The sequence below is a fragment of the Gouania willdenowi genome, chromosome 9 (assembly GCF_900634775.1).
Source record: "Gouania willdenowi chromosome 9, fGouWil2.1, whole genome shotgun sequence".
Lineage (NCBI taxonomy): Eukaryota > Metazoa > Chordata > Actinopteri > Blenniiformes > Gobiesocidae > Gouania > Gouania willdenowi.
Genome location: NC_041052.1, coordinates 26,222,297 through 26,243,258, shown reverse-complemented (window position 1 = coordinate 26,243,258; position 20,962 = coordinate 26,222,297). Strand labels below are relative to the sequence as shown.

Here is a 20,962-nt window from a genome sequence, read left to right as displayed (position 1 = left end):
AAAAGGAGATTACCATCTGCGATAAAGCTCAGAAAAAAAAAATTTGGGAGTCATGCTAGATAATGAACTTAATTGGAAGAGTCACATTGAACACATAAATAAAAAAATAAGTAAATCTATCAGCATATTACATAAAGTAAAGTATACTTCTGATGAAAGAGCATTGTTCAGAATTCATACATCCCTAATTGTCCCATACTTCACATATTGTATTGAGATCTGGGGTACTGCATGCAAAAATGTAATTTATTTTTATTTTAAACTGTTTTTAAGTTGCCATTTACATGATCAATAAAAATAAAGTCAAATTAAATCAAACATTATTCTATATAATTTTAACTGTATAGAATTTAATACACTATTGTTTTCATTGAGAAGGTATTTTTTTGGCTCCAGGAGGACTTTAATCCAGGTGAGATGAGGTTAAATGGTTAAAAGGCTCCAAAAACACACAAAATGACAAAAAACATATATTACAGAAAAATACACCAAACAACAAAAATATGAAAATGACTCAAAATACACTAAACTAAATATTTATACAAAATGACATCAGAAATGCACAAAACTACACAAAAAAAACTAAAATACGCAAAATGACTCCAGAATCACACTACAATGGCAACAAAAAACAATAATTATACAAAAAATGCACAAAAACACAACAGAAAGATACAAAAATACACACGACTCCAAAAAACATACATTATAGAAAAATACACTAAACAAAAAATATATAAAAATGAGTAAAAAAAAACCCAACACATTTATCTTGCGCATGTCTCATAGAATTAAACCAGGGAAATTGCACACGCTATTTTACTTTGCACCTGCAAATATACCCCTTTATAATGCTACAGAGTATGTTGTTATTATTATGCCCATAATTGACAACTCTACTTAAGCTCCCACTATATGAATACATACTTGAGATGGGCACTGTACCAGTGTTCTAAATGAGAGGAGGATCAGAGAAGCTGCTCTTCATCAAGAACCTAAATACACTTTGTGTTTTTATGAAAGAACATTTAATTTGACAATCTTTCATCAGCCCAGTCAGTCATAGTTCATAGAGCTGTACATTATTGTGTTGTACATGCAAGTTGAGTCAAGTTAAGCATTTTGTGCTTTGTTGGAATGTCAGTGCTAAATCAATATTTCCAAACATTTCAATTTATTCTTTTAAGCATGAATAATTTATGTAATTGCAATACCTTGATTTTCATGAGGTTAGTACACAGTCAGAGCCATAAATCCAAAGGTACAAATAAAAGTAATTCCTTGTAGTAGAGCAAGGCTAATCTGTGATAAACATAATGTCACCTACAGCAGAAGCCTCCACACAAACAGGAGTTGCCCAGTCGCATGCCGTCATTCATGTTGTATAACAGAGTTAAGTGAATCATTTACCACAGAGTCAATTGTAATCTGCTAATCGGCTGTCTATCTTGCCTTTGGTGTGCTTAAATGTGGTTGACTGATTTTAATAGCAACCCTATCTCATGGCCAGGTGTGTGTGTGTGTGTGTGTGTGTGTGTGTGTGTGTGTGTGTGTGTGTGTGTGTGTGTGTGTGTGTGTAAAACTTGTTATGAATAACAAAGAACTTAAACTTTTGAGTCAGCTTTGCCTACTGCATGAAATAAATCCCAACAAAAGGATAAGCGGTTTAAAAAATAATCATAAAAGGAAACCCTAACACTGCAACGTGTGAAATGGTTAAAAGTGACTGTCAAGTAGGTGACTTACTTTTGATCAGTTGCTCAATTTATTAAACGAAAAAGGAACAACATCTTGTTCCATTTAAAATACAGCATTTAATCCTCTTGTCAGTTATATAATTTATGTGGAATTCTGGTTAATAAATCTGAATAACAAGTATTTTAGGTTTGTCAAATAAAGACTAACCAATGTATTTGATTTGATTTAATTTATTTTTGAACATGAACACAACAGCAGTGTATCTCACAATAACAAAAAATTGACGATAATAATAATAATAGCAAATAAATCAAACAAGGCACTGCTACTTCGTAGAAAGCTGAAGTAGCAGAGCCTCGTACCAGCGGTGTCCGCCAGCGGAGGAGGCATTGCTAGCAACCAAGCTAAAAGCTAATCCTCAGAGAACACCGCTTCCTTCCATCCTGTGTCCTAATGTCCGCTCCCTGGAGAACAAACTGGACTACCTGAAGCTGGATTTAATGCAAGACGGGAGATAAGGCTGGCGGTGTTTGCATATACATCAAAAACAACTGGTGCAACAACGGTTAGCTAGTCTCATGTCACTACCCTCTATACTAGAAATCCTACACGACGATGCTACCGTGGGTTACTATACTACCAGTGGCAGATTCTGCTACATAGCGGCTGCCTCTACTGTCCTCCCGGCTTCTCACCGCACAGTCTAAGCTCACTGCACGCTATTCACTTGAAAACCAGGGCTCGAGAATGTGAACAAAATGGGGGTATTTTTTCAGTGTGCGCGAGTGAAAATTTGATCTGATCGCATCCATGCGAGTGCATATAGGTGACCTTATTATGGACGGAGCAGCTGAGAGCTTCGTCAAGTCCCACAGAGTGCATACTTGGCAATTGCTCCAGCTTTATAAAAAATATTGAAATAAAGAGATATTTTTTACAGAGGCTATTAATGGTTAATGACAAATAAAATAAAAATATAACAATTTGTTAACCTAAAATAAATCACGTTATGCAATGACTCAGCAACCTTCCTACTCCATCTCCTGTAACATCTACAGACCATTAACTTTTCCTGCACCTGTGGCTAACCTTAAGTTTTAAATCCCTGGTAAGATAACTAAACCAACAAAAACACTATTCTGGAAGAAAATAAAGATTTTAATTGTGTGTGGACAGATTAATTTAACCACCAATGTGCTGGTTAAATATGCATGCTTTATGTGTGGCAAGAAATGAGCAATTAGCAAATTCAAGTTACTTTTCATAGCCTTTCAAATACATTAACTAAAAAAAAATCTTCTTTGTATAACATTGTGTTCATGTAAACTGAGAATTTCAAGATGCAAGACACAGTTTTATTTCTTGATGTCAATTTATTTAATTTTATTTTTAACTGTTTTTAAGTTTCCATTTACATGATCAATATAAATCAAATCAAACATTATTCTATATAATTTGAACTGTATATAACTTAATACACTGTATTGTCTTCATTGAGAAGGTCGTTTTTCGGCTCCGGGAGGACTTTAATCCAAGTGAGATGAGGTTAAATGGTTTCTTTAAGAGTAAAGGCTGCAGACCCCTGACCAGGGGAAGAGGGTTAGGAGACCCCACTATAAGAGCTGGACCCTCTGAATTTAATTCCATGAGGTGAAGCAATGCAGATGCTAAGTTGGTTATGCTACTGTTGCAAAATAATACTGTCTGCAAAATAAAAAACAGAATACATGCAACTTGTTATGCTTTGCTATTATTTAAAAAAAAATGTTTTAATTGTTTTGTTTTAAACTTATATAAAATAAATTACCTGTTATTTCAGCCACTGTTTGTTGCAGAAAAATTTAATATTGACACAAAAACCTGAAAACATTTTGCAAATATCTCAAGTCATTGTCAATCTTTACTTCATACAAAACTACGGTACGCCAGTTTAGTCAACTATTCATCAGCATGCATGGCTATGTTGTATACCCCACCACCCCTCCTGTTTCCGCACACTGGGTCCGCCCATCTGTTAGCTGATTGGCTGTTCGTGTGTTTCTACAGGCAAGAACAAAGTCCATGAAGACAGCTCCGCTTCGACAGAAACTCACTTCAAAACAAACAACAAGCTAAAGTTCTGTCTTGCCTGGGCGCATGCATGGCTTACAGTCACAAACACAAGACAACACAAGGCAGAAGCACCGAGCCCGAGCCTGCCGCGGCGGCGGCGTCGTCAGTGGCATCACTGATTTTGCTCAAAAAACCAAATTCCAAAAGTCCCATTTGGAACTATTTTGGCTTTAAACGAGGCAGAGTCGGTAAAGCAATAGGAGATCCACTGTGCAGGCGCTGTCACCAGCTATAGGAGCCAAAGGAGGGGACACTTTTTGTTTGTTTTTCTGCACGGACTCAGAGCAATCTTTTTTTTTTAATTTCATATATATATATATATATATATGTATGAGAGAGAGAGAGAGAGAGAGAGAGAGAGAGAGAGAGAGAGAGAGAGATATTTACAAGTTGTATACATACAAAGAAGGGATCACATCCAATCTCACATCAGTGACGTCACCTAGAAAATGCATAAAAATATAATTTTCACAGGGAATCAATTCCTGTTTATTGTAATTTATCCTCTATGGTTTATTATGTTGGAGAAGAAGCATTATTGTCAAATAGGTTTTTTTTTTTTTTTTTAAAGATAAAATTTGTTATCCTAAGTTGATTATTTATATTAGTTAAACAAATTGATGTGCAAAGGAAACTGAATGATTATTTTTTTAATTTCAACCATATAAATTCTAACTTCATTTATTAGTTTTTTTATTGCTTATATGCTTTTGTTCATGTACTCTTATCATGCACCAAACAACACTTAGGTAATTCATAACTATTTCTAAATTGTACAAATACATTGCAGTTCATAAAAATAATAAAATAAAAAAAGGCTTCAGTATCGCAATATTACCCGTAGCCGTGATACTTTGTCTGGTAAAGTATGGTGGTTACTCATTTTGGTATCGTGACAACTCTGATGCATACAAAAGTATATACACACTTATTTACAATTTATCCCTTTAAGACTTGTGCTTCAAGAAAATAAACTTTAGGTATTAATGTTTAAATTGCTTTAAATTCAGATGATTTTTTATTTCAACACACAAACTATTCCACAACCTGGTACCACTTACTGACCCACAAAAGCTTTTTTTTTTTGTCTGTGCATGTAGTGACCGAAAGTTCCTTAAAGTTACAGTACTATGCTATTTTTCACCCATCTCTATTTGTTATAAGTAGGGTTGGGCATCGTTTGGATTTTGACGATTTTGATTACGATTCTCAATTTTGATTCCTGTTCTAAACGATTCTCGATTCTGATTCTTTGAGTTGTGCAGGTGAACAGGTCACAGATTTCTCAGGAGAATTTTTTCATTTTAAAAAGCCTTTAGGCCATTTTTATTGATTCACTTAGTTGATAGAGTTTAATTTGGTTGCTGTACTGTAACTAGGGTATTCAATTACAAAGGTCCCCAACTGTAACTGTAAAACTGAAACTTGCAGAAATAACACAAGTTGGCAGCAGTCTAAAAAACAACTGCAGCTGAGGTAGATGTATATAAAACAAATTAAAACAAACTCAAACCCTGGAGCAATCATGTGACAAATCAATCAACTAGGGATGTAACGATTAATCGTAAGGCAGTTAAAAATCGATTCATAGGTATCACGGTTGATATCGATTTTCTGAAAATTGAATCGCAGTACTTTTTTTAACCAGCAGAGGAGTTTCCAACCCATGTCTCTACGGTCTGAGCTGAGTGTAATAATCTCAATAGTTACATTAGTCTAATGAGACCAGCTTTGTCTGTGAAAACGTGAAATATAATTAAAAAATATTGCGTTTCACAAATTGGGACGGATTAACAGTGACATTATTATTTATGCTAACATTTATTTCATACGTGTGACATGTTAGTTTTTATCCTTCCATAGCAAAGTGTTAAATCTGACCATAAACAAATCGATGGCTCTCTGTGGCTTTATGACAGTACGACGTGTTCTTTTTCCTTGGTTTGTTCCTTATTTGGAGTGGTTAGCATTAGCTCTTAGCTCTTAGTGTGTTGGTGGGCTAGCTTAGCTTATCTAGCTTTAGCTGAGTTTCCAGTTCATAATCGTTGCTACAGGTTCATCTCTGTCCCCGTGTTTGTGGAACTTTGGGTGGATCTGACGGAGGAACTTGAATTGGTTCCCTTTGATGGATAGTTTTCTGGTTTTAATCAAGTAGCGGCCCATGATGTATCGCAGCACAGCAGCTTCTGGTAGCCGTGACGAGAACCTCACACACAGACGGCGGTGTGTGAGGGGGGCGGTGGCGGTGCACGTCAGAGCTCCCGTAAACAACGTTTCTCTCCAGAGAATAATAAGTTGACAACAGACAAGGGCAGTTTTAAATATGGATTTAAAGGATAAAAGAGTTGAAAGGATGACGCATTTCTACACTATAGAATATGAACTACCCAATTACTAAAACTGAAAGCAGGAATCATCTTGTTCCTCTTCGTTCACTTCCGGCTTCTCTTCAGATGCCAACTCCTTCACCTTCACCTGACTTCATCCTGCTCTGTGCGTGTATATATAAAATATTTTTTATATAAAACTATGAGCACTTATGATACATTGCATTTGAGCTTTTCTGTACTTTTCATTAATTTACCCTAATCCGAAGATTTGCATTGAGGGGAATCCTGGCTGATATCAATATCAGATCAGCCCCGAGGTCCAACACCGATCCCCCTGTTGCTAATGACTGATCTCTCTGTGCTCCATCTTGAGTGAAAAACCAGGCATGTTTCATAGTTGCATGCAGAACTGTTTGCAATTTTCAGAAAGAAAGTCACATACTACACCAATAGTCTTTCCATTAGGCAGCACTGCTGAAGCTCAACTTCATTCCCTTTTGCAGAACTGAGGTGGTTCTCTGTCCTTTCCAATGCAGCCCTGATTGGCAGTAATCTCAGACACAGCAATGAGCCAGCTGTGCATGATAATATTCTAGCCCACCAAGTCACGCATAACACACAAAACAAACCAGGTGTAGTACAAAAGTGATTAAGAAATGCTTGACAGCTGAAATTTCTCAGTGATTGAGGCTCAAAGGCAGACTCACAGTAGCCCTGGGACAGTACAGTGCACTGGAGCTGTTCCCACTCAACATTCTTGAATAGGGATGTAACGATTCACTCAACTCCCGATACGATTCGATTCACGATACTGGGTTCACGATACGATTCTCTCACGATTCATTTTACAAAATGGGACTGTACTTAAATGACTGAAAAATATTCCTTTATTTTTTTGGGGGGGGGGAAAACTAGAAAATACTACTATTTTCCTTTTATTTTTCATTGTCAAAAGAATCCCTTGATGAACTATTCAAACAATGCATTTTAACTAAAAATAAATCTTGAATGAAATAAATAAAGGAATAATACAAATGAAGAAGCCTATTCATTTAAATTCTGGTTCCATAGTAAACAGTACAAAACCGCATAATAGCTTTTTTTTTTTTTTTTTTTTAAAGTGCAACTGAAAATGTATTTTGTGACTTAACAATTGGACCTTAAAAAAAAAAAAAAAACTGTCTGCACTATATTTGCGTCAGATATTTGTTTGAACCAGCAGAGGGCGATGCTAACCCAGTGGTCGGTTGGCATGCAGCTAAGTGCAGTGAAGAAGAGATGCTATGCTAGCAGACAGAGTTAATAGAAAAACGTGACTTTTACAGATATTCACTTAATATTACAGACATTCTTTTGGTGCTAAAGGGGTAAGGAATCATTTATGAATATGTTTAAGAGTAGAAGGCGGCCAGAAAGAAAGTATTAGCAGATTTCGCCCGCCGCCATGACTTCTGGTTAGCGCCCTCTGCTGGTTAAAAAAAGTACTGTGATTCAATTTTCGCAGCATCGATGTGAACCTTGATACCTATGAATCGATTTTTAACTGCCTTACGATTAATCGTTACATCCCTATTCTTGAAGCCAAAATACAGCGCTTGGGGCGCTTCCATCTTGCAAATTTGACGTCATTTGGAGCCAGAGTCTGCGCAGTACAGTCCGGCGGGAGGAGCCCTCGTAACACGTCCCGCCCATTTAGCGTACTGCCCTGATGACTTACGCAAGCCCAGCTACGCCAAGAACATAAGTATCTTTCCTGCTAGAAATTCTACCACAGCTTTTTCAGACCATAGAGGTTAATACAAAACCACAATATATTTAAAATCAAATATCTTGTTAAATGGCGTCTCGGCTTTCCTTCACAACTGCTATTCACAAAGAGAGCTATGAAACAGAGCTGCATGATTTTGACAAAAAACCTAATTGCGATTTTTCTGAAAGATATTGTGATTTGATTCACGATTTTAAAAAATATTTTAAACATTAAAATGCATATGCGTTTTATTCTTTTCCAAAATCCGTGTTTTCCACATAATTTTGTTAAATTCCGTTTTTTAGAAATATTAATATTAGTTTTTAACTCCTGTGGGTGATACGTGGGTCACGATATGCTATAATCGCGATATTCTACCCAGTTAATATCAAAATTAAACGTAGAGATGAAAAATCAAGTTGCTGTATATGTTCATCAGAACATATTTATCATTCAGAAGACAAACTGAGTGAAAACTATTTGCTTCAAAACATCCTATTTATTATTTATTATTAGTGTTTTTGCACATTTTCACTGAAAAGAAAATGCAGTGTCACACACTGCCATTATAAAATAAAGTGCAACAAGTTTCTTTTCACTGAAACTACTGTGTAGAAGTCTCAAAGTAACCATTATAACATAATGACGGTATTTTAACAACTGTAAGTGAGAACATTAAGGATAAAACACCCTGAGTTACTGACAATGCAGAAAAATAAGAAAAAAATATTTATCCTATTGTATCAGTTTAAGCACTGATTTGAACACATTGAAAGCATTGTAACCACCACTGAAATATTGCACAAATACACAAAAATATTGATTAAAAAAAAAAAAAAAAAAATCGATTTCAAATCGGCACCCAAAAAAATCGCGATATATCGTGAAATTGATTTTTTTCACACCCCTACAGGTGGTCATTAGGCCATTAAGGACAGTATTTATGCCCTGAAAGAGAAAACGGGAGAAATACGATCCACGCGTTGCTATTACGATATTTGTATAGCCCGATGTCGATTCATAAAACCCTTGAATCGAACCTTTTAATACGACTCGCTGCCTGTAGATTAGTAGTGCAGCGCCTCATGCTGCTCAGGGGGAGGGGGTGGGGAGGGCACGCACCGCAGCTCTACCCAAAAGGTATTGTAAGAACGTGATTTGAGCTGTTATCACAGTTTTACAGGCTTTAATGGAGGTCGTAGTAGCCTGTAGACAATAGCCGATGCTAAAGCTAAACAATCAAACATACAAAAAACCGTCTGACACCGTCCCAAATGCCCACACTTCCCTGTGGGAACGGAATGTGTTAACACACTGACTCTTTCCCCGCTTATGCCCACCCATTCCCCAGCCTTCCAGCCAATCAACACTCAGAATATATATAAACAAGACACACATCGGCAGAAAAAGCTGCATGTAAACATGATGCCTTCAAGGCCATGGGAAATGATAGTTGTTCCCTGCGCTCCAGCTGCAAATGATGAGAATCAGCCACAAAAAAGTGAAAAATGAAGTTTTCTTTTGAAGTTTACTGTTCACAGGAATTTAAAAGAATTTTCTTACATTTCAGAATCGTTTTAATTTCTGGATGTTTGCTTTTATTTACAATTATTTATTTACCGACCCCGGCCACTCCTTCGGACCCTATGACGCCGCTCGCGGCTTTAATTCATTTTGTTCTTTTATCCATCCACCTTTAATTTAAAAACCCAAATTCCACAAGCGTTGTGATAGCTGATATTGTAGGTTTTATATGTTTTTAAAGTTGCTTTGATTGTGCACAGCACAAATGTTTAGTTTCTTGTGGGACTTATGCTGCTCATTTAAATTTTGTTTGGAAGTCTTTATTTATTACTGAATAAGCTTTTGTGATAGATCAGATTGAATTAGCTGAACAAGCAAATATTTTATTTACAGTATTTATTTATATATTATTTATTTATTTATTTATATATACAGTATATACTAGGGATGTAACGATTCACTCAACTCCCGATACGATTCGATTTACGATACTGGGTTCACGATACAATTCTCTCACGATTTATTTTGCAAAATGGGACTGTAGACAATTTTTTTTTTTGGGAAAAAAACTAGAAAATACTGTATTACTTTCCTTTTGTATTTCATTGTCAAAAGAATCCCTTGATGAACTATTCAAAACAATGCAATTTAACTAAAAATAAATCTTGAATGAAATAAATAAAGGAATAATAGAAATGAAATTGAAGCCTATTAATTTAAATTCTGGTTCTATAATAAACAATGCAAAACTGCATAATAGTTCTTTTTCTTTTAAAAGTGCAACTGAAAATGTATTTTGTGCCTTAACAATTGGACTTTAAAAAAAAAACAAACCCTGATTACACTGATTTACATCATATTTGTTTGGACCAGCAGAGGGTGCTGGTAACCCAGTGGTTGGTTGGCATGCAGAAATTCTTGCAGTGAAGAAGAGATGCTATGCTAGTAGACAGAGCTAATAGAAAAACGTGACTTTTACAGATATTCAAGTAATATTACAGATATTCTTTCGGTGCTAAAGGGGTAATGAATCATTTATTAACATATTTAAGAGTAGAAGACGGCCAGAAAGAAAGTATTAGCAGACTCCGCCCACCGCCTACACTTGTGGATTAAAAAAAGTACTGCGATTCTATTTTCAGAAAATCGATATCAACCGTGATACCTATGAATCGATTTTTAACTGCCTTACGATTAATCGTTACATCCCTAATATATACATATAATTATTTCTTTTGAAATATGATTACTGTTGGATTTGGTAATTTCATATAAATAAAGATAATAGTTAGTGATACACATATCTTGTTTAAAAGTATGAAATAGCCACAAAGTGAGGAAAAGAAAAAAAGATGCATAAAAATTGTGATAATCGTTAACATCGTAATAATCGTTCATTAATTGAATCGTAGCACCCTGAAGTGAAACCAAAAGCCCCCTAAAAGTAAGGGAGTACCAAATATTAAAAAAAAAAAAAAACAACTAGCTTTATTTCACTCATTTTGGCCCACAAAGAGTTATACATTTCAAAATTTTCCAGCTTGTGTATGACACCCCCTATGCTGTGAAACATTCCTGTTGAGAACACTGGTCTCGCTACAAATTCTTTTGCATTCCTTTCAGTTTAATCCTCTTCAGTGTTAATATACTGGTAAATACACAGGAGCCAGTCACTTTCCCCAAAGCATCTGTCAGTTTCAGCCCTTTAAACCTAAAAAAGTTGGTTTCACTTTAAGCAGCTCACATTTGCTTTGCTTTAGAGCATGTGTCAAACTTAAGGCCAAGGGTGCCAAATCTGGCCCATTAGAGTATTCAAATCGGCCCAGAAAAATGGCAAAAATGAGAGAGAAATCAATCATGGTGTAAGTTACCAAAAATTCAGTTCTAAACAACCAAGTCCCGCCAAATTCATAAATTAATTGAGACTCCAGGATATCTGCAGGGACTCGCTATTTTCCCATGTACATATCACATGACGGCATTCAAAAATTGTCAAAAGAAATCTTAAATTTTCTAAAATCCTACAATTACTCAAAAACAATACCACAAAATAGCCTTAAATTACAGAATAATTTGTCACAAAAATCAATACATTTTAAAGTGGAGATCCCACAGGGACTATTTGTCATCTATTGCTTTGATATGGTCAGTGTCGAACAAACTGTTTTAATCAGTTGACGTGGAAGTACAAACTACAGATGTCCCGATCCGACATGAAGATTAAAAACGGCTGCCGATACAGATTGATTTTTTTTTTTTTTTTTTTTTTTAAGATCAGCGAGGTTGACTGAAACAATTTGAGATGAAAGAAAAGTGTTTGGGTTTTCCCATATTAGTTTCCTTCATGAAATAATCTTCCACAGTATGAATGTGCAATATTTCATCATTTATCATCAAAAACATTCTCACCAGTAAGAATATGTCATCCCACGATATAAACGATGAATTCCCATGTCGAAGATTAGCGAGGGCCACGGGCCATTTGTCCCTCAATTTAGCCATGAATGCCCCAAAAAAACTGTGTTCCAGGGGCCAAAACTGCCCGTTTGTGGTCAACAACTTAGTATTCTCTGGAGCGGAACGCTGTTTACGGAAGCTCTGCCGTGGAGGCTCCATGGCGTGCACCGCCACCATCAACTGCACACACCGCCGTGTGTGTGAGGTGCTTGTCTCAGCTACCTGCGATACATCATGGACCACTACTTGGTTAAGACCAGACAACCATCCAACAAAGGGAACCGATTCAAGTTCCTCCATCAGATCCACCCAAAGTTCTACAAACACGGGTACAGAGATGAACCAGCAGCATCGATTATGAACTGGAAACTCAACTAAAGCTAAGTATGCTAAGCTAACCCACCGACACACAGACTGGGCTATGAGCTAATGCTAACCACTCCATATAAGGAATAGACCAAGGAAAAAGAACATGTCTTACTGTCATCAAACCACAGAGAGCCACCAATTAGTTTATGGTCAGATTTAACACTTGTGTGGAAGGATAAAAGCTAAACATGTCACACGTTGTGTTAAATGAATGTTAGCATAAATAACAATGTCACTATGCCATCCTAATTTGTGAAACGCAATATTTTTTAATTATATTTCACGTGTTCACAGACAAAGCTGGTCCCATTAGACTAATGTAACTATTGAGATTATTTCACCTAAATATACTGAATGATTAAATCATCAGCTTGATCTGGTTTGATTACAGAAAATCAGAGAGATATATTTATCAATCATAACTTTATGTAACTCATTATCAAATATGAAATAAACAACATTCATCAGCAGTAAAAACACTATTGGAATTATTTGTGCTTTTCATGTGCTTTTTTTTTTTTTAAATAATTTTATTTCAAGTGAGGAAATAAATTAATTACACACAATAACACTAATAGTAATCCACATGCACTAATATATTCCATAAAATATCATCTCATGAACTCTTTGAGTCAGCAGCTATTGTAGCCTTTTTAAATGTGTCTAGTGTTAATGTATTAAAATGTATTTGTGGTTGTAAAGAACCTGTTTACACTAAGTTGTGAATTTTTTTATTTATTTTTTTTATTTATTATTTATATTTATCGTGATTTGTTATCTCTATCGTGTTAAATGCCAGAAATTATCTGGATAAATTTTTTGTCAATATCACCCATCCCTATTCCACAGAAAAAGAAAACAAGCAAAAACTTTCCCATTTCCAATTTCATAACAGTGTTGCATTTCATAATGAGAGCAGGAATTGAGGAAAGAGTAAAACAGCCACCCTGGGGCACCACAAAGCACAGGATTATCTCTGCCCCCATTACCCTTCTGGCTAAGAGGGGGATATCTCCTCTGTCATTTTACTCTTTACAATCCAGCTTACAAGACTGACACTGTGCTGCACTGACTTAAGTTAATTGGTCTTATTCGCCCATGTCACAATGTTCTACATTATTAAAGAGATTTCCTGACCTTCAGATTGCCTAGTCAGACAAAATACCTTCAAGCACAGTGTGACTGCATAACATACCTGAACTCACAAGTACACTTATGATTTGGCAGCAAGTCATCAAACTCCATTGGACTTTGGCAATCATTAAGCAAATCATTTAAAGATAACATTATTATAGCTAACCTGCACCTGCCTTATTTTATGCCTCCAAGATAACAACATGAACAACTGTCTCATAGCATCAGCCAACAGCATCTTATTTGATACTCCGCGTTGATTTCTGGAATCATTGGGTGTTTCAACAGACACCCTCATTCAGAGAGGTATTCCACAAAACGAGTTATGTTCAAACTCCGAGTATGTTCGGGTTCAAATGAGGGAAACTCTGAGTATCCCATTCCTGAAGGCGAGGTATGTTCTTCTCTGAGTATGTCATCATGGTAACATTCTCCATGAACTGAACCTCACCGCCACCGCTTCTCAAAAACAGCAACCTTGACACTCTTCTCTAAAACACAGAAGTAACATCACACACCACAGACGTGCTCATATAATTACAAATGCTGTGCCGCTTTCCGCTTCTTTTTTCCAAAGGTAGATTTCTTTATAACATTGTGGATGCAAAACATTTAGGGAAAGACACTGTAAGGCTGATCTGCATTAAAACGCCTTGTAAAGTTCCCAGGGTACAACCCTGTGCAAATGTAAAGGGGAAAATGTCAATTCAAATGAATACACATTTAAGGCTCGACACTGACTTTACATTGTTTCCTACTGTAATACAGGTGGATGTATAGTCACTATAGTTTGAAAGTTACAATAGCGCAGCGGGTGAGGAAGCACGCTTAGGAGCATAGGATCGGGGGTTCGAATATCAGTCATATTTTATATGCCAGACAACTCTGGAGACAACATTACATTAAAAATCAATATTGATGATGCAACATCAAGCGGCCATCACTGTCTTTATAGCCGCTGTAGCCGGAGAGCTGTACACTGGGGCCAATGAAAGTGGAATACTCCTTGAATACACCTTTTAAATTATAATTGAAATTTTGAGTGAATGCATCCTTTATAAACTCCTTAAGTTGAGCATTTAAACTGTAAGTACAAATGTAGCTGTCTATGAAAAGTGCTGTAAACCTACAAGAAATGATCAGCCCTCTCTATGCAGCAGCCCACTGCTCCTGCCCCAGCTCCTCAGACACACTTTATTCATTATATTCCCTGGTCGTCACATCACTAGCGCGACGAAGTGATTAAGTGACCAAAAAGTGCGACTAATCACAGGCGATTTAAACGATTATAGTCGCTGAAGTGGCGTTCTGTGTGGACGCACCTTTAGAACAGGCTCATGTTCCACAAACGCCGGCTTATTTCACCTATCGGGATTAATACATTTCTCTCTTCTGGGTGGTTGCCATGGTAGTTTGTGTGATCTTTGCTCAATTGATGATGGCTTTTTATCACGCTTGTGCACGTAAGTAACCCTATCCAAGGTTTACATACTCAGTGTTGATTGACCCACTTCATACCAGCTGTAATGGAATCGGATACCCAGAGTTTCCCATCGCGGGGTATGTTGACCCAGAGTTTATGGATAAACTCAGAGTTTGTTGAACCTCCTTTCAGGATTACCCCTCCGGTGACCAAACTAAGGACTGCACATAGTCCCTGATTGGGGAGGGTAGTACTGATGAAAAGACCAGGGCGTAATTGGACAAAACGTTCTGCCTCCATCATGTGAAAGGTTGACTGCTGAGCGTTGATTATAGTATAGTATAGTAGAAAGATTCAAATATTTTGCAAAGGAGCTCTGTGGCATTGTTTCATCTGCCAACCTTTGTTGTTGGCATAAACCACTCACTACTGTGCAGGTGGTTAGAGAAAAGTTTGTTTAAGTCTGTACCATTTATTGCATTCAAGAAGCATGTGTCTAACAGATACAGCTGTTGATTGTTGAAAAAAATCAATTGAAATAGGGGTGACCCAATCCGATATTGATATCAGATATCGGTCCAATATCAGCCAGAAAACTGCATCTAAGATCTCCGATACATATTATATTTATTCAATTGTAGAATACTGTAGATATTATGTTGAAGGTTAAAATGTATGTAACCAATTGGTTAATAATAAATTGTTCTATTTTTCTCACACCTACTGTTGCTGACTATTGTTCTCTGACTAACATCACTTGATCAAGCCTTTTCTAACATTCTACACTACAAAATAAGTAATAAAAGTATGTATGATTTGTGCTGATATCGTAACGGATAGATATCGGCCAATACTCAAGGCTACAATATTGGTATCATATCAGAATTAAAAAAGTTGTCTCAGGACATCCTTAATTTTAAATGAATAAATGAGTTTAAACAGGCTAAAAAAGGTATGTCCTCAAACTGAGCAGGTGCCTTATGAAATGCTACCAGTGCCTATTAATTAAATTTGTCCTCCTACATATTTTTCTTCAGGTGAGCAATCATAACTAGAAACACCCACCGATACACGTAAAAAACACAAATACTGGCCGGTCTGTCACTACTGTACATTTGTGCACATTAGGTGTGGCTTGTTGTTTTCCAGGATAGCAAAAAAAGATTTAAATTATGCAGTTTACTTCCTGAAACAGAAGTGCCAAAATAGATTTGTTTTTTAATCATGTAATTATTCTTAAACAAAATCAAGTAAAAATTGCTATATAAAACAGAATATACCTTCCAGTGTTCATTTTGACAAGAAATTTTAATTTAGTTTTAGTCTTAACCTTTTGACTAAAATTATTTTTAGTTTTAGTCATCTGATTTGTTTTAATTTTGGTTGACTAAATCAAGAACAGATTTAGTAGACATTTTTTTACCGCTGGTGTAGAAAACAAACTAAATCTACTGTAATTTATGTGTGTATATGTAATATACAAAACACAAATTTAACTTTATTTCAACACAACTGTGTCTTTATTTCAATACAAAAGTAGTACTGATTAACACACTGTCACTTTGGAAATGGTATCTTTCTCCCATAATAATGCAAACAAAAATGTACAATAAGTATTAATTTGCAACTCAGTTTTTACAAAAGAAATGTCAAAAATATTAAACTCAAAAAACAAACAGAAAATAAGATAAAAACTACAATAAATTGGAATTCACTCAAAACATAAACTTATAGTTCTTTTTAAAAAGCAGTGTTTCAACCTTTTAAATAGTACACCAACTAAACAGCACACTCAAAAACCGCCTAATCAAGTGCAACCAAGCAGTCATTTAGCGCACTATTTGTCAAGTTGTCTCTTTCAAACACTTGTAATACATTTAACATAGAAAATATGGTGAAAATGTGTGATATTTTATTCACTCAAAACATGTAGATGAACTTATATTATGTGTTAAGTTAATCCATTTCAGAAAGTGAATCAGTTTTCGGTAATCACTGGAAATCTGAAACCTTTTGTATATGTAAAGCTGTTTGAGGTAGAACATTGATATACTGGTAGGAATGGACACCAAGAGCCGGTTCCAAATAGGAACCGGTTCCTAATGTCCGGTTCCGGAATCGATACAAAGATGTTTGAATTACAATTATTTTTTCCGGTTCCTAAATGCCTACACTAGTTTGTTTCCGCAGTTTGTATTACTCCGCCCGGCTTGCTCCGTTTGTTTCCGAGGATTGTAATGAGGTATGTTCACACCAACCGCGACTGTAGTCACTTCAATCGCCTGTGATGAGTCACTTGAACATAGTGAAGCTTTTTGGTCACTCCATCGCTCCAGTGACGTGATGACCATGGAACAGTGTGTGTGTGTGTGTGTGTGTGTGTGTGTGTGTCTGCCAGTGACAGGGGAGAGAGGGGGCTGATCACTTCTTCTCTGGCCGTATCATAGACAACGCCGCTTTTACGGTTTAAACGGTCAACTTACGGGGTTACTAAAGGATAAGTTCACGCAGAATGTAAGCTTATTCAAGAATTTAACCGCTTGAATTTTGCCCTGGTATAATCAAGAGGTCCAGGCTGCGGACCTCCGCTGTAGCCGTCTCACTGTAGCGGGAGGGAGGGGCTGCTGCCCGTCGCTTGAGTTGTCGCTTGAAGTCGCTTAAAAAGCTCAAATTTCTCAACTTTAAGGGAGTAGGTCATGCAGGACCTAGTTGCCAGAATAATAATTATCTTCCTCAACAAGAACTGTTGATTGATTTGTCACATGACTGCTCCAGGGTTTGAGTTTGTTTTATTTGTCTCACATCTACTTGGGCTGCTACTCTTCGTTTTTTAAACTGCTGCCAACTTGTTTGTAGTGTTATTTCAGCAAGTTTCAGTTTTACAGTTACAGTTGGGGACCTTTGTAATTGAATACCCTCGTTGCAGTACAGCAACCAAATTAAACTGTAACTCTAAGTGAATTAATAAAAATGGCCCGTGTAAAGGCTTTTTCAAATGAAAAAAATCTCCTGTAAAATCTGTGACCTGTTCACCTGCACAACTCAAAGAATCGGAATCGAGTCGTTTAGAACAGGAATCGAAATTGAGAATCGGAATCTTTGAAATCCAAACCCATATCCAGGTCATTTCAATTAAATTAATCAGTAGCAGGCATGTGTTATAATATTTATTTTAATTAATATGTGCATTAAACTGATGGCATTTACAAAGATAGTCATCATAGTATTACAAAAACAAAGAAACAGCCAACATGAGCTAGCTGACTGAGCTGAACTAATTATTATATTACTAGTCAACATGTCACAATCATTCTAATGCTCACATAATGATGAGTTGCATTATTTAAACGTGTTTTTCAAAGACGTCTGTTAACTTTAGTGGAAGCATTAGCAATTGTGCTCAATCATTGATTAATACAGAATGATTAAACCTTTCCTTAAACCAAAAAAATCAATCAATAGGCATCAAAAAAAGGAATTAAAATACTTTGTTTTAATATTGTATGCTCATCGGTTCTACTTGGCTAATTTTTTTTGTTGTTGAGCTAATGTGATTCCTATGCTATTTTATGCTGTTATTGCATAAACAAGAGCGTATATCTTGTATTAACTAATAAACTGACTAAATCAAGGGCACTTAATTTAAACCCATTGAACCAACAGCCATGTTAATTTAGTTAGTCGTGAGAAAAGACAACATTTCACAATGTTTGTTTACTTGTACTAAATATGTCCTACTCAATGAGTTTAAAAAAGCATTAAGAAATTATTTATTTCCTCACTCTCTGAACAGCTTGGCACCAGTTCACTCTGGGAGTAAACAGATTCTCACGGCTTATTGTTATGTTAATCATCACAAAGACTCTCCGACACCACTAACATAAATCCCCTCATGTCAGAAGCGAGAAGCGTTTTTAGGTGAAAGGTGAAACGTCTTCATAGAAGACTACAAACATGCCCTTAATCAGATGTTTGCTTATCAGAATAAACCTGAGGCAAGATCAAGAGCTGAAGCAACACGCAGGAAGATAAACACCGGTATTTCATGTTGTCATCTACAACTCGGTTTCACAACAACATTATATCGATGTCAATTATTACTCCCCCATGCCTTAGTTCCGTTAGAAACCGGACATGAGGCTATTTATTCAATAGCAAATCTAAGCTAACACGGTGTAATACCCCAATTCAATGTTTACAACCGCTTTTGTGTGCCATAGCAGGCTAACGGCTCCAAGAAACACTTGGCTCAATATGAAAGCACTCTCCTTAAAATCTTGACATTTACATAAACTAGATTATATCGCTGATCATTTATATTTAAAGGAATTTATTAAGTAATAATTAGTTAATAACAATTATTCCGGTAAGTGCAGCTGGTGTTAGCCTCTTTGACAGCTAGCTCGGGCGGCTAGCCACGACAGCTATGGTCTAGCTTAGCCTAGCCTAGCCATTGTAGCACGTGTTAGTGATTTATGAAATAATTGACTGTATGGTGGTTTCCAGCCAACTGGGAGTGCTGGGAAGAGATGAGCAATCGCGCTAGTCAACACCGTCTACAATTCCCAACGTTCAACGGCTACGAGTGAATGTAGCCTGAGTACACAGTGGGAAAGGTCAGCACGGCACTGGGTATCTCCTCCAAAGAATAGTCAGACCCCGTCAATACCCCCAACTGCACCAAAGAGCCCCTCAACCTAAAGGACAGTATGCAATGGAGGCTAACTAACCTTAGCGACAGGGGTAGCAGAAACCATATAGCGGCCGATTCCCCGATCTTTAGTACGTCGCTCAATTATGTTCCTCGCTCCGAACGATCGTCTCACCACTGGAATAATCCACACCAAAGAGCGTCTGTCCTATGATAGCGAGTGAGTAGCAGTGCTCGGATATGTCGTGCCTGCTCCTGCACAGCACTGTGGTCTGGTAGTATGGCTGGTATCACCGCTGCTGAGACCATAGCAGGGCTGAACTCCCTTCCTCTCTCCCCATAGGTCCACATACTCGCTCGCCCCTCCTCTTCACTAAGGACTGCACACTTCCCTTGCACAGCAGCACACACACTAACAGTGATGTGGAGGAAAAGCCATCCAAACACTGACGACAGGGTGCTCAAAAGCAAATCATGTGATCGTTTTAATGAAACGTGTGCGTGTATGTAAACGTTACGTATTTTAGTACAAAATCCACTAATCTCCAAACAATATTCGCTACGTAGACGCCAACTAGACAGAACAGCACAGACTACAACGTCCTGCCATGGCACTTTGAAAATTAATCGATTACAGTTTACATAAAGAAGCACATGAAAAGTAACAATGACAGTAATGATTAGAGGTGGACAAACTTAAGTACTCATCTTATGAACAGTGGCGACTCCTGACAATTTTTCTCAGGGGGGGCAACTGTTCTGATGATGACTGGTGAGCTGTTATATATTGAAAAAATAATAGGCAGCACGACAATTGCCACATCTTGTTATTTTGTGGTCAACTTAGTTGTTGGCACATGGCATGTTAAAGCTAATGTTTTGAGTGTAAAATATGTCAATAAAATATATTTCAGCATTAATGTTCTCATGAAGGTGTACAAATTTACACATTAGTTGTTTCTTAAGTCATATATTTAAAAAAATCACAATAATTACCTCATACTTTAATATTGGGATATATTGTATCGTATATAGACCCCTTAATGGCCCACGTCATAAGTGACGTGAATTTAAGTTTTATAGGATTCCAGCAGACACTCATGCTCAGAAAAAACTAAGACAATTGTGGCTTTGCCTCCTGGCTTTGCCCCGCCCAACAAAATACGTCACAATGTTTTCAAACGATTAAAGGGTTTATATATACAAGTGTGTTTAGTGTTTTGCAAATCACTGTGTGTATTGTTTGGCAAAAAGTGTGAGGCTGACATTGTGCTTTTAGTGGTGCACATCTGGGCCATGTTTTGCTTCTTGAGTGTAAGGTTTTGATAATTGTGTAATACTTTAAATTTTAGTGCTTAAGGAATCGGAAAAAACTGTAACAATTGTTAATTGCAAACAAAAGTGCACCATTCAACAGTGAACAATAAATACAAATATCATATCTGACAAATTGCATAGATTTGTGTGTGACAGAGAAAGACTGCGACTAAGAATGACAGTGTCACTAGAGGCAC

The 20,962-nt window shown here is 36.7% G+C and overlaps 1 protein-coding gene across 1 annotated transcript in view; it reads right to left on the bottom strand.

Annotated features, from left to right (window-relative positions):
* Window positions 1-19,801, bottom strand: part of ncor2 (nuclear receptor corepressor 2) — a 134,135-nt gene extending 114,334 nt beyond the window's left edge. The window contains 1 exon segment of the mRNA XM_028458640.1: window positions 19,528-19,801. The gene's annotated coding sequence lies outside the window, so the exon portion shown is untranslated.
* Between the last annotated feature and the right edge of the window lie 1,161 nt (window positions 19,802-20,962).